Here is a 16,574-nt window from a genome sequence, read left to right as displayed (position 1 = left end):
TATATCAATAACCATATGTTCTTATTCTTGTTCTTTTTCTGGAGAATACTGGCCTACTCTTGTCTCTCTTCTCCCCATGGTGATGTACTAAAACAGGTGGCTAGTACAGTTCAAAAGACTAGTAAGATTAGACAGAGGTGTCCTCCTGTGAAGAATGCTCTTATATGTCTGGGGGAATGGCAGGCACTATGTCATGAATGCAAAGCCATACGGTGTATTTGAACCAAAGAAATTTAGATACTTGCAGCCTATGGTGGTAAGGCCTAGTGGTCAACAGCCTAGAGACGTTCCCTCATAATTTTATTTGCCCTTCAGGAACTCCTCCCTCTTTTCAAATACATACATACATACATATAGGTTTGGCCATAGCTTACCACAAATGGTTATGTTAAAAACCAGGTTGGGGCTGCTGTAGATTATACATAATATCTTCTCTTCTTTATTCTTTCTTCTGATTTAGTATTGATATAAAAAGATGACAGATTAACCATTAAATTAATGCTTGTAGACTGCTTTGCAAATGCATGATTCATTATGCTCTAATCTTCTCTCTGCAGAAACGCAGGACTGAGGGTCATTTTGTATACTTGTGAATCATGTCCCAAGAATTTATCACCTGATGACCAAGTGGTGATAAGCCTTTCTCCACAATCCAGTAAGTTTGTCTTCAAACAATAGGTACATGTCATCACCAGAAACATGTCTAAAAGCATTCCAGCTTGGCAAAATCTTCTAGAGTTTGTGTTTTAAGAAAGAGGCTAAAAGAATCCAGGGTTAGTTCACCACAACAGAGTATTGATGTAGAACTTTTGTATAACACCTCAATGAAAGCATTTAAAAATTAATTTGTATCCATTTTTTTCAATATAAAAAATATAATTGAATTGAATTCCCTATGTTGAGGTCTAAAATTAAGCCTAATGTATTTGGCTGGGTCCTATAAAAATGAGCCATTTTCTACAAAAGAATGCATTCCCACCAAAAAAGACATTTGTGTTCCAGGAGTCTATTTTCAGACTCTAAATAACACTTATTTAAATTTTTTTTTTGGTGTTGGAACATTTCTTTTTCTTTTCCATTTTTAAAAAGTCAACCTCTTAGAATTCAAGAATTTAATGAAATTCTTGAACAAAAAAAAGATCCTTATGAGAAATGGACCACAGAAGCAATCCATTTCAACCTGACCAACAATCTCCTTACACTGAGACTAAATCTATCTTTTATACCTTTCAGCTACCATTACTAGGTGGCCCAATGAATAGGTTGCTATCCTGCAGGCATCTCAAACTCAATATTTCCAAAACAGAAATTATCTTTCTCCCCTAAATTCTAGATCCAAAGGATAGTGAATAGATTGTTGTCTATCTAATATCAGATTTCTATGAGGGGGGAAAGACTTCTTTGCGATAGAGTTTTCTTAAAGGACAGTAGACTGACTGACTTTGGAACTAGTGAGTTTCACATCACTATGGGTCTTCAGTCTGAGATTGGATGGCTACATATCAGAGATATGGTTCAGGGGATTACTGATCAGGTATGGGTTAGACTAGATGATCTCTGAGCTCCTCTCCTACTCTGAGATCCTTTGATTCAATTAAATAAAATAATTCACAACATACTGTTTTATGTTATATTTCAGTGTTTTCTAAGACCCACAAAATGTTTGCAGTTTATGTATTTCATAGCAAGTACCAAGAGAAAATGAAAAACCCAATTCTGGGGCTTGCATCTGTTATGTATTCTCAAGACCTATGAAAAAGCATGTGTTTTCAACTATGTCAGTCCAGATTTTCTGATTTTCTAGGAGATTTATAAAAATCAAAATCACACCATCCCCTAGAAACCACTAAACAAAAAAAATGACAGTTATATATGCTGGATATACTAGATGATAAAAATATACTTATAGATTTCTATTTCTATCACTGGCTACATTAACAATATTAGGTCTGACCCTCTTATTCAAAGCAACAATTGGGTTATAACTTTTCCTGAGAAACCTGAAACCAATCGTATTTATCCAAGTTACTCATGCTAATGATTCTCAGATTGGACACTGTTGATGTCATCAATCTTGATTCTGTTGAATTTTTGAAGTATGATGATAGTAATACTTTTTATTTAGCATTTTAATATAGCACTTTAAGGTTTGTGAGATGTTTTATAAATATTATCTATTTTATCATTACAATAACCCTGTGAAGTAAATGGTATCATTATCCTCATTTTACCAGATGGGAAAGGTTAAGTGGCTCGGTCACTCAGGTCTGGTTAGCGGTTGTTGTCCTTTGTTCTTGAAGAGGACCAAAATGATATCACTAAGTTAGAGTCAAGTTACAGTATGTCTGACTGGCTGATCAGATCAAATGAGCTCAGAATGCTCTACCACAGGTTGGGCACAACTATTCCATGTGAACATTTGGGGTGAATTCTCTAAATTTGCACATCTCATGGTTTTTTGAGTTATTTCAATTCTGCTTTGCTCATAGAGCATAGCATCTTCTCTGACTGAGGACATGTCATGCTGGGTGGCCCCATGCCAGTGTCTTTCATGTCATGCAATCAATTTCAAAGTTCTAAAGGCAAACCTATGCAGCTAGTAAGTGTCTGAATCAGGATTTGAATTAGAGTCAGGTTGTACTGATTCCATGTCTAGCAACCCTATCCACAGTTCCATGTAATTTCATGCTACAAAATAAAATATCTGGAAGAGGGTTCTGGGTCTGAAAGTGGCAGTTCTCAATGGAGTTTCTGTGCCTAAATCTTTACACATATTCTTTCCACTAAGGTGAAATTCAATTCATCACATATGATTTTAGCACCTACTATGTGCAGGATACTGTGCTATAACCCCTCTCTTAGACTGTATAGTCCATGAGGGCAAGAATTAGGTTCTTTGAATCTTCCCTTGTACTTTCTGCATGTAGAAGACTCTGAATAATTATTATTATCTTGGAAAGCTTGATAAATGTGAACTATTGATATTGATACAAGTGGACTTGGTAGTTAGTCAAGGAGTTTATAAATTTGTGGGCTAGAGTAGAATTTGTATAAAGTACACTTATTAATTTTAGATACAATGCACACACACATACATGTACACATGGTTGCCTGATTTTAGTTGTTTTTTGGTGGGGGGAGAGCATATTTTGACCAAGAAGGAGTGGAAATAACTTGGAGTCAATTGTGTCCTAACCAACTGCATGCAATAAATTACTAAATTGACTATCATTCAAATTCTATAATGCATAATACAGAAATTAAATGAAATTTCACTTCTGATATTCACTATGTCTATGACCTCAAGTAAGAAATTTTATCTCTCTATGCCTTACTTTCCTCCTCTGTAAATAATGGAGCTGCACTGGTGGGCTATGGGACTGGAGGACTCTTTCACCTCTAGATATATTATCCTCTGAGGGCATGGACATAATCAGGAAGAGGAGAAATCAGTGCTGGCTGGAACTATTGAGAAAGCTTCGTTAGGGTAGGGCTTAGAAATGGGCTTTGAAGGACTGGTTTGATTTACGTTTTTATAGAGCCTTGTATTTAAGAAAGTTTTTCCTCATGTGTTTCTCTGCAAATCCTAATTTATTACTATATCAGAGATGAAGAAACTCAGAGAGCTAAGTACCTTGCTTAAGGTTATTTTTGGAGAGTAAAGGGCTCAGCCAGGACTTGAACCCAGGTTTCCTGTCCCTAATTTCAATGACCATACTGTAACTATTAGCAGAGAGAATGGACTTGAAATTTTGAATAGATTATCAGGTATTCCATTACATGCAGTGATACTAGGATATTTGTTTTAATGCAACCAGTGTTTTATAGACCTGAATCTAGGAAAGAAGATAGATGCATTATTTATTTGCAGAATGCCTTTGTGGTATTTTCCAGAGTGATATGGGCTTTCATTTTTGTAAATTAAAATGTCAGCTTTTTGAGGGCAAGGATTATTTTATTTTTGTCTTTGTATCCCCAGAATTTAGCACAATACCTGACATGTAGCAAGCACTTAAATGCTTGTCTATTAGTTAATTAATTGATTAGAACAGTATGGACACATCTCACTTTTCACTAGCATTAGAGTATTTGGCTTTTAGTACCTATCCCAAAGTGTCCCACTCTATTGTGTCTTTTTTAAAAAAAATTGTTTTTTAATTTTATTTATTCTGAACTTAAGAAATAAAACAAGCATTTCCATAAAATAGTAGAATATGAAAAGAAGATGATTGTACATGAAACTGCAAATCTCTTGTGTACAACTTGCTAATCTTTTTAAATATGTAATAAAGTTACCATGTAACTTTCTTTTTTTCTTTTATATTTTAGTATTGGGAAAATTCTCACTCAGTACAAATGTATTTCTCTTTCTTTTGTAGAGCTACATTTCACAGCTCTTCATGAGCTAAAATATCCCATATCCAAGATACATTTAAAGAGCAGTGAATATTGAAGGGTGTTTGTTTTGAATGCACAATACTTTAATATTCAACATATAAATACCACTAACGGAGTCCCATAAGGCCCAGCCATCTAGAACTTAGGCAGTTTATCTGTCTGTCCAGGGTTTTAAAGAACCATAATCCCAGAAGGCCTCTGAAACACAGCCCTTAGCTATCTGGGTCATTTTGTGTTTTCCCTAAAGGATAATGTCAAGAGGCTGAGCCATTGATTTCATATAGGTTGTGTTTCTCATACATACTCCAAAACTGCTTCTTTGTTCCTTCAGAGAAACATTTGTGGAGTGGGCATAATAACTTACCCCTGTGCCTTCACTCCTGGAGTAAACGCTCTCCTAACCACCCCTGCCCCTCAAACTCTCCAGCTCCAGCTCCAGCTCAGTGACCACCTTCTAGCAAAATCTCTTCTGGATTCCCCAAGTTGTTTCACTTCTCTGATGTCTGCCCCCCACCCTAATTTAGATTATTGTTGTATCATAGAGAGATCTTGGATTTAGATTGGAAAGGTACCTTAGGAACTATCAAACCCAACCACCCATTTTTGTTCAGATGAGGAAACCAGGAACCAGAGAAAGTAAGCGATTTGCACAGGGTCATGGAGGGAGTAAACACCAGAGGAAGGGTTTGAATCTATCTCCTCTGACTCCACATGCAGGGCTCTGTCCTTTTGACCACAGCTGCCTCACTTTGTACATGTTTTCTATTAACTTGTTGTGTGTTTGTAAGAGTCCCTCAGTGGAATGTAATCTCTTTGAAGGCAGGAACTATATCAGTTTTTGCTTCTGGATGCTGAGCACCAAGGACATAGGCATTTAGTAAGTGGTTGTTGAATAGAATAGAATAGAATTGGATTGGATTGAACTGAACTGAATTGAATTATGTAGAAACTATATTCTGAAATCCGCTCAGCCTCAGAAGTTTGAACCCAGGTTCTCCAGCTACAAAGCCAGTGCCATATTGCTTCTTCATTTCTCCTTTAGTCTAGGTTCGGTAATCTTTGCTGAGAGTCCTCATTTAAGCACAAATGAGATAAAATATGTAAAGCTCCCTAGAAGAATGGAACCATTTGCATATAAAATCCAATCATTAGTAATGCATTAATAGTTTGCACTGATTGCCTCTGCTTTTTGAAATTTTTTTCCTCCTGCATGTGTGTGAAAGGTTGTTTAAAGATGTCTTGAAAATTTTTAATGAATTATGAGAAAAAAATTTCTAACAAAATGATACTGTAATTTTTGGTGGGATGAATATGAATGCAATCAAGGGACTCCTTTAGATAGCAATCCCAAGGGGAGTTTGGTTAGAAAACATTCACCTGGGGAAAGAGGGTAAAGACAGTACAATGAGAAAAAGGAAAGCACAGGCAAAGGACACAATGAATTAAAAATGGTGGAGAAAGACAAGGATTTTTTTGGAGGGGTTTGGGTTTTTTTCCAGAACGTTACAAGAAAAAGGAAATCAGAACACACAGTTTCCTTAACAACATAAAAGAGATATCGCTTAGTGGCTAGAATCCTGGCCTTGGAGTCAGGAAAACCTGGGTTCTAGTCATGCTATAGCCGCTTCTTGTTCTGTGGCCAGTAACTGTGTTACTCAGACTCTCTGAATTTCAGTTTCCTCATCTCTAAAAAAGGGACAATGAGGCCCTAAGCATCTATATCACAGGTTTATTGTGAGACATAAATGGGATAATATATGTAAAGTTCTTTATGAACTTTGAAGTTCTTTATCAATCATTAACAAGCATTTATTTAGTACTTGCTATGTGCCAAGTGCTATCCTAGGTACTGGAGATACAAAGACAAATGTGAAATATCCCTGCCCTCAAAGAGCTTACACATGATCAGGAAAGACAGCACATATATGTACATATACATATACGTATACGTATACATATACAATTACACCTACACCTACACATGCATACACATGCCCTCAAAGAGCTTACACATGATCAGGAAATACAGCACATATATGTACATATACATATACGTATACATATACAATTACACCTACACCTACACATATGCATAAACATATACATCTCTCCCTACACACACACACACACACACACACACACAAGGTAATGGGGAGGTCCTAACATCTAGAAGTAGCAGGCAAAGCTTCATGTAAGAGATGATAGTTGAGCTGCACTTTGAAGGAAACTAGAGATTTTAAAAGGTAGAGATGAGAAAAGAGTACAATCATGCATGGGAACAATCTCTGCAAGGCACAGAGAGGTAAGATAGAGTGTCACGTAGGAGGAACAACTATTATTATTGTGGTTGTTGTTATAATTTCATTTTTCTCATCATATTCTATAGAGTTCAAATAGAAACTTTTCCTAAGACAAATCGATAACCTACTATTCTCTCATGCTCAGCTTTCCATAAACCATTTAACAAGGGGATAAAAGAATTTGTATTTGTAATTGAATTTAAGCGTAAGCATGAAAAGTCATCTTCTATAGACTCATGGAAAGCATAATTGGAACAACTCCAATCACAAACAGGACAATGGAGAAAATATATACTTCTTCTTATTCCCATATGGTTTTGATTTCCTCTACTAGGTCTCTGTTTTGAGAGATTTTCATTCTAATTTTATTTCTATTTTTTCTATTTCTATTTCATACTACATAGTTTAGGAATAGTTTATTTGGTATGGTGACACCTGTTAAAAAGTATCCCTAAATTTGTATGCATCAATGTCATGAGAAATTATAGATAAGAGTTGAATCTGTAACCCCACGAAGTCTCATTTATTTGTAATAATAAGAATAGTTAATTAAAATGCTATGTTAGAAAAACAACTTCTGAAGAAAAGAGATTGTTTCATTCTCTGTGTTTGTGTTAGCAGCATTTAGCATAATGCCTGGAACATAGTAGGATAGTAGAAACAATAAATGTTTGTTGTTTAATTAATTAGTTAATGAAGCATAGCAAGCTTCTGTTATATTTCATCTCCAACATCATCATCCTCTTGCTCTCACCTTTTTCATTAGGGTTCAGGTATAAATGCTCCAAAGATGAGTCACTTTCCTGCTCTTATTCTTTTATAATTAAAATTCTACAACTTATTGCACAGGTGGATAAAATAGCTGATTTAGTTGAGTAAAAATATTAGAATGTAAGCTCATGCTCTGAAGGCTCCCTGAAAACATCCTCAATACAACTGTAGGAGACAGGACAATAGGAATGACATGTACCTTATTCTATTCTCACATGATTTTAATCTCCTGACCCAAGTCTCTATATTTTAAAAGGTTTTCATTCCATATACCTTAGATATTATGAGTTTTGATTTTGCACTATTTATTTAAAGCAGTGCTCTTAAGTTTAAAAAAAGTTTTATCTGGCAAATTTGAGGCAACAGTTCAGTCTATTAAAATGGTCCAGTTCTAGTACAATTTATTGTTGGAGCTCTCCAGAATATTTTGAGGTCTGTATTTGTAGTAAAGAAATTTGCCAGTTCTCAGTCCCTGATCAATCATCCTTCTGATGCTTAAATTCTAATCACCGGGTCATGTCTTGCTAGGTACTTGGCAGGTGCTATAATTCCACAGCATACAGCAAGGTGTTACATAGCTTTTATAATTTCCTTACACATTCTGTATTAATCACTAAGTCTGAGTTCTTTAAGGAAAACACTTGCAGTTTCAGGTGCCAGTGGCACAAGAGATAGAGAGGCAGTCTTGGGTCAGGAAGGCCTGAATACAAATCCAACCTCAGACATCTACTAACTGTGCGACTCTGGGAAAGTCACTTAAACTCTCTCAGTGTCAGTTTCCCCATTTGTAAAATTGGGATAATAACAGCACTTACCTCACAGGGTTGTTAGGAAGATCAAATGACACACAGTAGACAGTTAATAAATATTAATGTAATGCCAAACCTGAGGACTGCTGCTATGATTAATTTTAAGGGTAGGAACTCTCTATTCAGGACTAAACAATATTCAGTAAACTAAATAATAACATTCACAGAAACAGCCTTAAGCAAAACATCATTCCGTAGCATTCCCCGAAATACTTGTTTACACACGCAGGGGGTCCCAGGGCAGGGTCTTCCCTAGTACAACATATCATCCTTAAGGGGTAGCAGAAAATACAAACACCTTCCACCCCTAAGTCATAGTAAGTTACCATCTCCTCAGTCAATACGGAGTGTCCAAGTAAAGTCCTCCTTTATCTTGACTTAAGACTATCTTCCAAAATCCACCGTTCCTCCTTTGTGAGCCAACTGTTTCCAGCTCTTGCCTGGATGCACATGCAGGCAACTCTCCGCTCCTGCTCCTCGTCTCGGCTCATGAGGACCGCTCCACTCCAAAGTTCTTGTTACTCCCGCCTTACAGCAGGCTCCAGGGTTCCTGCTTGAAGTTTCTGTTTCTGGGAAGTTTCTCATCTCTGCTTCTCTCTTCACTCACACCTCTTCCTCCAAGCAATCTATACTGTCTCCGATAAAAGACTTTTCATTGGAGTTTGATTGGATTGATCCAAACAAAGACTCTCGATTCAAATCAAAAGCAAGACTCAATCAAAGGTTTTTGACTGCCTCAGTGCTGAGAAGCTTGGAGGTCAGCACCCAATTGGATTAATGGTTAATGAATTAAATTAACCCCACATCAAGCACTTAATGCATTACAGAAACAACTCCAGAAGAAAAAACAGCAAAAAATTCCACTTTGCTTGCCCTTACAGTTAGCTATTATTAGATGTTATTAATTATCTGGACCTGGATTTCCATCATAAATCCCTCTAATTCCACTGCCTACCTTCTTTTTTGACATAATTTTGACTATGTTCATGCACATATCTGTCACCCATTTGGGGTCTTTTTATACCGTCTTAGATCTTCACCGCTTTAAAGGTCTATCCACAACAAACTGCTTTTGGTTACATTTAACAAATACAGCAGCATGTACCTTGATGTGAATCTTGATTCTTGCTTAGTTAATTAATGTCTACTTGTTCCAAAAGTATTTCTGTAAGATTTTGTTCACTTGTTTATCATATGCTTTAAGAATGTCTACTAATCTTCTTTTTTCCTTTTTGATGTGGAAATGATCATCTAGCCAAAGCTACTATAGGGTCCCATGGGTGAGTGGCCCCATGTTTCCTTAATATTGTACAGATTTTACTTAAAATTCCTTTCTAGAACTGACATTCATTTTACAATTCCAAAAGTGTACTTTGACTGATATTACATAGATATTGTTTAAAACATATTAGAGGGATCAATGGACAGAGTTCCAACCCTGAAGTCAGGAAGACCTGAGTTCAAATCTGGCCTCTGACATTTACTAGCTGTGTGACCCTGGGCAAGACACTTAACCCTGTTTACCTCAGTTCCTCATCAGTAAAATGAGCTGGAGAAGGAAATGGCAAACTACTCCAGTATCTTTGCCAAGAAAATCCCAAATGGGGTCATGAAGAATCAGGCATGATTAAAATGACTGAAGAACAACAAACTCCTATCTAGATACTCTACAATCCAGCCAAACTTGCCTTCTAGCTTTTCCTCATTGGTAACATTTCATCTCCCACCTCTGTGCCTTTTCATTGGCTATCCTCCATGGCTGAAGTGCATTTTCTTTTCAGTTGTACCTCTTGGAACCACTTGTTGCCTTCAAGAATTTCAATGACACCATAGAGATCCATAAAGATATTGGAAGGCTAGAGTCTTGGGTTGAATCTAACAAGATGAAATTAAAAAAAATGTAAAGTCTAACACTGGGGTACAAAAATTCAATTTTCTACATACAGAATGAAGAAGTAGTTAAATAATTTGTCTGAAAAAACAATATGGGGAGCTTAGTATGTTACATACTCAATAAAGTCAACAGTGTGATCCAGCAGTCAAAAAAGGCTAACTAATGTCATCTTGGGCTATGTGAAAAGAGGCGCAGTTGGCTCAGATTCAATCTAGCTCTATAGATTGAATCTGGCCTGCTTGTGAAAACAAGTGTCACAAATGGTGAGATTTCTTAAGACTACCCATTATGGTGAATATTTAATAAATTTTGTCTTTTTCTTTGGCTGAGAAGGCTTGAGTTGAATTCATTTGGCAGGACCTGGCATGTCAGTCTTTTGGGGTCTCGAGCACCCCTAAGACCATATGGTTCCCTACCTCATCATTTTCTTTAACCTCATCATTTTGGTTCCCTGAGACCGGGAATACTGCTAATCTCAAGTTCTTTTCCAGCCAATACTCTCTTCCTATTCCCTTCTCACTCTCCAAGCACTTTGGGGGTGCTTTTTGGGCCTGACTTCCCACGTCCAATTAGGTCAGACAGCTATAAACCTGTCTTCGTATTCAGCCTGATGCTCTCAGGTTCTCAGGCCACTGGTTATGTTCAAAGTCATGGACCTGGGCACAGCTTCTGAAGCATAGAGGACAAAGACAGATGTCCTATCCTGAAGTGCATGCCCAATTTCTCAATCTCCCAGGGCTAGGGAATTGAGAAAACCTCAGGTACCTTTTCGTGTTTGTCTTTTTCTGTCTTGTTTTGTTCCTTTCTGAGGCTTACTCCTGGATCCTCCTTGCAGAGGAAGGGACTTCCAGCTCTCAAGCCCATAATGGGTCAATCCTTTGCAATCCCCCAAATTTCACTTTTGGGTTGTCTTTTAAAAAATTGGAAAAAATTTAGTTTCTCTAAAGAACTTAAAAAAAAGCTCGTGTTCTTTTGCCGCACTGTTTGGCATCAGTATCACCTACAGGGCCAAGAATCATGGCCCATTTTTGGGACTTTACAATACAATACTCTCTTACAGCTAGAGTTGTACTGCCACTGAGAAAGAAAATGCAGAGAAATTTCCTACATAATGGCCTTCGTCAAACTCTCTCAGAACCCCATTCTCAGAAAAGATTGTAAGATGCTCATAGCTAGAGCCCCCCCCCCCCACAAAGGGGCAAGAGAGTCAACAGGACATTTTGGATGATTCCCTTCTTATGGCCCCCAGGGCTTCAGCCCAAGACCCTCCTCCTGCTTCCCAACCTCCCCCAAGCCCTCTTGTTTCCTGTGCTCCCTCTTCCTTGGCTACCTCCTCTTTCCCTTGGTTTCCCTTCCCTTATCCTCTAGCCCAACTCCTCTCTTTCCCTGCTATGTTCACCTTTCAGGTCTCCTACTCTGCATCTCCTCCCATGGCCCCCCCGCCTTGGTGACCACTGCTCAGGCCCCAGCCACAGGTCTTGCTGAGGTGCCTCCCTCTATGGCCCCTTCCTTTGAGGTGGCACCCACTTGGGTCTCTGGGGTATCTTCCTCTCTGACCCCTACCCCTCCTCAGGTATCAATTAACCTTTTCCCTTATCAGCCTGATCCCCTGGCCTTGCAGTCTAATCTAGTTCAGCTGGCACTCCCCAGCCCCTCCCTCACAAGAAGTGAGACTTTTTATCTCCCTCCCCAAGATCCAGGCCCCACAGCACCTTCAGGGCTTTTTCCCCTGAGGGAAGTGCCTGCTTCACCCAATGGGACAATCAGAGTGCATATTCCATTCTCCATTTCAGATCTCATTCAGGTTAAAGAAAAACTGGGGTGATACTCAGAAGACCCCACTAAGTTTACTGAGGGTTTTAGGGATCTGTCCATACAATTTGAGCTTTCTTGGGGTGATTGGGTGATTTGCATATCCTCTTCTCTACCTGTTGTACCATTGAGGAGAAGAATCTAGAAACACACCCAAAAATTTGGAGATTGTTTGGCTAGTAATGACCCCACAAAATATCCTCCAGGTACAGCTGCTGTCCCCACTAGTGACCCAGGATGGAATTATCAAAAGAGTGAGATAGGGAAAAGAGAGAACATATGGTAATTCACCTGTTAGAAGGCCTAAGAACAGCATTTCAAAAGCAAATAAATTTTCAAAAAATTATGGAAATTACTCAGGGAGAAAAGGAAAACCCTGCCCTTTCCCAAAACTGCCTAGTAGAAGCTATTAAGAAGTATACAAATTTGGATACTGATTCTATTGAAGGGGTGGCAAGCCTTAGCATATATTTCATTAATCAGTCTGCCTCAGATATTAGGAGGAAACTGCAAAAATTGGCAATGGGACCCCAAACACTTCAGGCCCAATTCCTGGAGACAACTTTTGGAGTCTTTAACAACAGAGACCTAGTTGCAGCAGAGGAAAGAGAATGCAGGGGAAGAGCTAGAGACAGAACATGCTCAATTCTTGGTCACTTCCATGGCCAGGAAAAGACCCAAGGAGCGCCCCGCCAGGGTGTCCCCTTGGAGGAAGCCTGTCTACTTGGGTAGTGGGGAAACCTGCTTTCGATGCCACAAGGGGGGTCACTGGTTCAAGGAGTGCCCCTCTAGGGCACCCCTCAGAGGAAGCCCTGAGGATCAATGCCTCCAGGACTGTGTCCAGCATGTGACCAGGACAGACATTGGAGGAAGGATTGTCCCCAAGGTTGCAAAAGTGGTAGAGCCATTTCCCAGTACCCTGTCCTCCAGTCTTCTCAAGACTAGGAAGGAGGGGAAAGCCTAGGGGTTGCAGTGCTCCCACTTTCTCCACCTCTCTTGGGGAGCCCTGGGCAAAATCTAGGCTGAAGGTAAGGTTACCCACTTTAGCATGGCTATGTTCTCTTGTTTTAACTGATTACTCTGGCCCTACCCATCCCTTGATCCTTTGGGTCATGGACATTGAAGGGGAAATTAAGGGATGTCTCCAGACATACCCCTTCCCCAGCCTATTGAGGATCTGTTGTTTGCTCTCCTCTGGCCCTGCCCCCTTGTTGGGAAGGGACCTGATGGTGAAATTCGGAAGCCAATTTTCTCTAGTTAAACCTTCCAGCTCCCTTTTCCCTCTGTTTACCAGACCTCCTTATGTTCCCCCAAAGGTGTGGGAGACAGTTGAGCCAATTGTTTCATATCAGGGTATTCCTGGGCAAGCTAATTCTGCCACCCCAGCCACAGTTCCCCTCCAAGATCCTAAAGTGTTCCCCCATCTCCTTCAATATCCAATTAGGCCCAAGGCCTGGGAGGGACTGCAACTGTTAATTGCTACTCAAGGCCCTGACTCACTCCCTGTAAAGTGGGGCCCAAACCAGGCTAAGCTTCTGAGATTTTGACAACTAAATTGAAGACTACTCCAGCAATAGCTCTACTCAATCTAGGAAAACCTTTCACTCAGTACGTTTATGAAAGGAGAGGACAGGCTTTGGGAATCCCAATCCAGTCCTTGGGACCTGACCCAAAGTCAATTGCCTATTTTTCAAAACAATTAGACTCCATGGCTGCTACAGCCACTGTAATTGAGGAAGCTTCTAAACTAGTTGACCAGCCCCTGGAAGTTCTGAGTCCCCATCTAGTTCAGAGCATCCTAGAAGCAGAGAGCCACCATTGGCTGGCTATCCACAGACTCATCAAATATGAAGCCTTGCTCTTAGATACCCCCAATCTAATTCTTCTGGTGTGCCACACACTCCTGAACCCTGAAGCAGTGTGGTACACAGAACAAGTGGTTAGGGGAGCTAAGTACAAAATAGTCATCTTTAATTCACTCCAGGGAAATTGTCCTTTCTCTATAATCTTATACTGTCTGTTTGGTCCCTGTTTGCTTAACCTCCTTACCAGGTTTGTCTCCTCCAGGCTCCAAGCCATCAACTTCCAGATAACTGCTCAGACTATGTATCCCTTGAACTGGACCCATCAAGGAAGGGACAGCTCTATACCCCTTGCCAGCAGGAAGCAGTTTCAGAAGCTGAGACCTTTGTCCCTGACCCCAAAAGAATTTGGGTCCCATTTGTTTGAGGGGGGAATGATAGGGGCACAGTATCTGGGAGCCCCCTTGAACTCTCCTTGAATCTTCCTACTTGATCTGGCCTTCTTCTCAGGCCATAAGCCTTTCATTATCTAGGCCCAAACCTCTACCTAGCCTAGCCTTCTATTGTCCAGCTGCTTCCCACCTTTGATCCCATCAAAATCCCATTCTCTTGTTTCCTGGGAGTGTTCTGAAGTCCATTCTAACAGGATTAAAAGAGGAGATTCTAAAATTTTCAATGTGAGCATTTGCACCTCAGAAATGGTATATGCTATAAATAGGGGATTAGTTTATTGTTTTGTTCATTTCATTAAATTTAAAGGTGTGCCATGAGTACTTTTTTCCTCTGAAAAGACAGTTGTTAAACATTTACCAGAACACTCATGCCTGTACTTCCATTTCCAAATTTCCCCACTTGCTAAATGAAGGTAATGATACTGGACCAGGTCTGTGATTTCATACGTGTAGAGAACTACTGGTGAAAAACTCCTTTGGTCAACATAAACGAGCATCTTCTCTTATGTCTGTAGTCCTAGAGAGTTGCCTAGGGCACTGAGATATTAAGCAATCTGCCTTTGGTTGCACAGTCAGGTGAGACTTGAGCCTAGATCTTTCAGGCTTCAAGTCCAGTTCTGTCTACTCTGCCTTGCTTTCTCTCACTCTATCATGCAAATTTTACCACTCATCACAATTAAAGGATCATGGCCTTAAATACGTGCAATGACAGAATGAAGGTGTCAGAGGGCTTCCTGGTAGTGAATCTCTTAATCATATAGTAAAATAGATCCTCTTAAAGCAAAAGTATTGGCAGAAGACAAACACATGGTGAGGGAAAAATTACAAGTATTTGGGATTAGCTATATGAAATTTTACTCATGGAATGGCATGCAATTGGTTTAGAGAAGATATATCTACTTTGTTTCGTATCTGGTAGAAAGGCCATAAATATATAGTGTTGATAAACGGTAGTGTTTAGCATTTGGGGAGATTTGGGGTGCTATAGGGTTTGGTGTTAAGTTCTTGTCTTCTGTAACATCTGGATTATTGATGGTAAGCATTAATGATCTGGAAGAAAGCACACAGCATGTTAATAAAATCTGCAGATGTTACAAATTTGGGAGCTGTTGCACACACCAGGGGACCAAAAAGTAATACAAATGGATCTAATGAGATTACAAATATGGGAGGGGGGAAAAGAAAATTAAATTCACTTTTTAAGTAGTGGAACTAATCAATCAAGGGGGAAATAATCCAAAACAGGTTCATTGAACAAGTCTGAAGACAAACTTGGGACATTGTCATCTTAATGAAAGATCGAAGTGCTGCAACATATTGACTTGGGTCAGAGTTGACAATGCATTATAGATTAATTTCTGCTCATTGATCCATGCCTGGCCATTTTATCTCTTGAAGAAAATAGGCCATGGTGTGACCACAGTGGTCAAAGGAGGCTGGGTAGTGATAAATACTCAAATGGACCTGTGATTTCATTGATTGAGAGTTTCCTCCTATAATTCAGATGGCAACTTATCCATGCCTGCCTATCTGTGCAATTCTTATCCATGTCATCCCAGAAGTTTGCCATAGGGAATTCTACTCAATGTGCTGAAGACTTTCTTTGACATCTCCTGACATCTTAAGGATACAAGTAGGCATTTTGGCTATTCACCTGTCATCCTTTGTTTCTGCCCTACGACCAACTCATCTTTTCTTTCTGTCATACAATTGCTTCATGACATGCTTTATTTTTGTTTTCTTCAGAGTTCCTCACTGTTTATATGTTGTAATCTAATCATATCTACTATGTACCTATTCTATGTTCACTATAGGATGCTCAGTTTTATTTCTTCAGAGAAAGTGGGGATTTCAGAGTTTGCTACCATATAGAAACATTGTTAAAATGTTTGTATTGAAAAGATTGGCATTTGCTATTATGGGGTACATGGTGTCAAGAAATTTCCTGAAAGCAATCCAGCCTGTTTTCCTCTTCCTTTTCAATTTGGAGCCTAGCTCGTTGGTTATCTGTATTGTCTGTCTTAGATGTACATACCATTGGACAAGCTCTTTGGGTATCCATTAAGATGCACATTGAAATAAGGGCAATAGGCAGTCTTCATCCATATGGTCTATATTGTGTAGATGGATAAGATAAACTCATTTGCATTGTTACAGATCTCTTCCAGGAGGCTCTGTCATGTCTTTGGGTTTGATGACATTGCCCCAACATCAAACATAAACAATAGCATCTGGAAAACCTCATCATCTCCCAGGAAACCCTCTTCAAGCTGTATTTTGTGTTGGATCTTCTCCATAACAATGGAGAATGCTTTTGGTGAGCATATGCTTCCCTA

Source organism: Trichosurus vulpecula, chromosome 1 (assembly GCF_011100635.1).
Source record: "Trichosurus vulpecula isolate mTriVul1 chromosome 1, mTriVul1.pri, whole genome shotgun sequence".
In the NCBI taxonomy this organism is placed as follows: Eukaryota; Metazoa; Chordata; class Mammalia; order Diprotodontia; family Phalangeridae; genus Trichosurus; species Trichosurus vulpecula.
Note: the sequence above shows the minus strand (reverse complement) of the source record.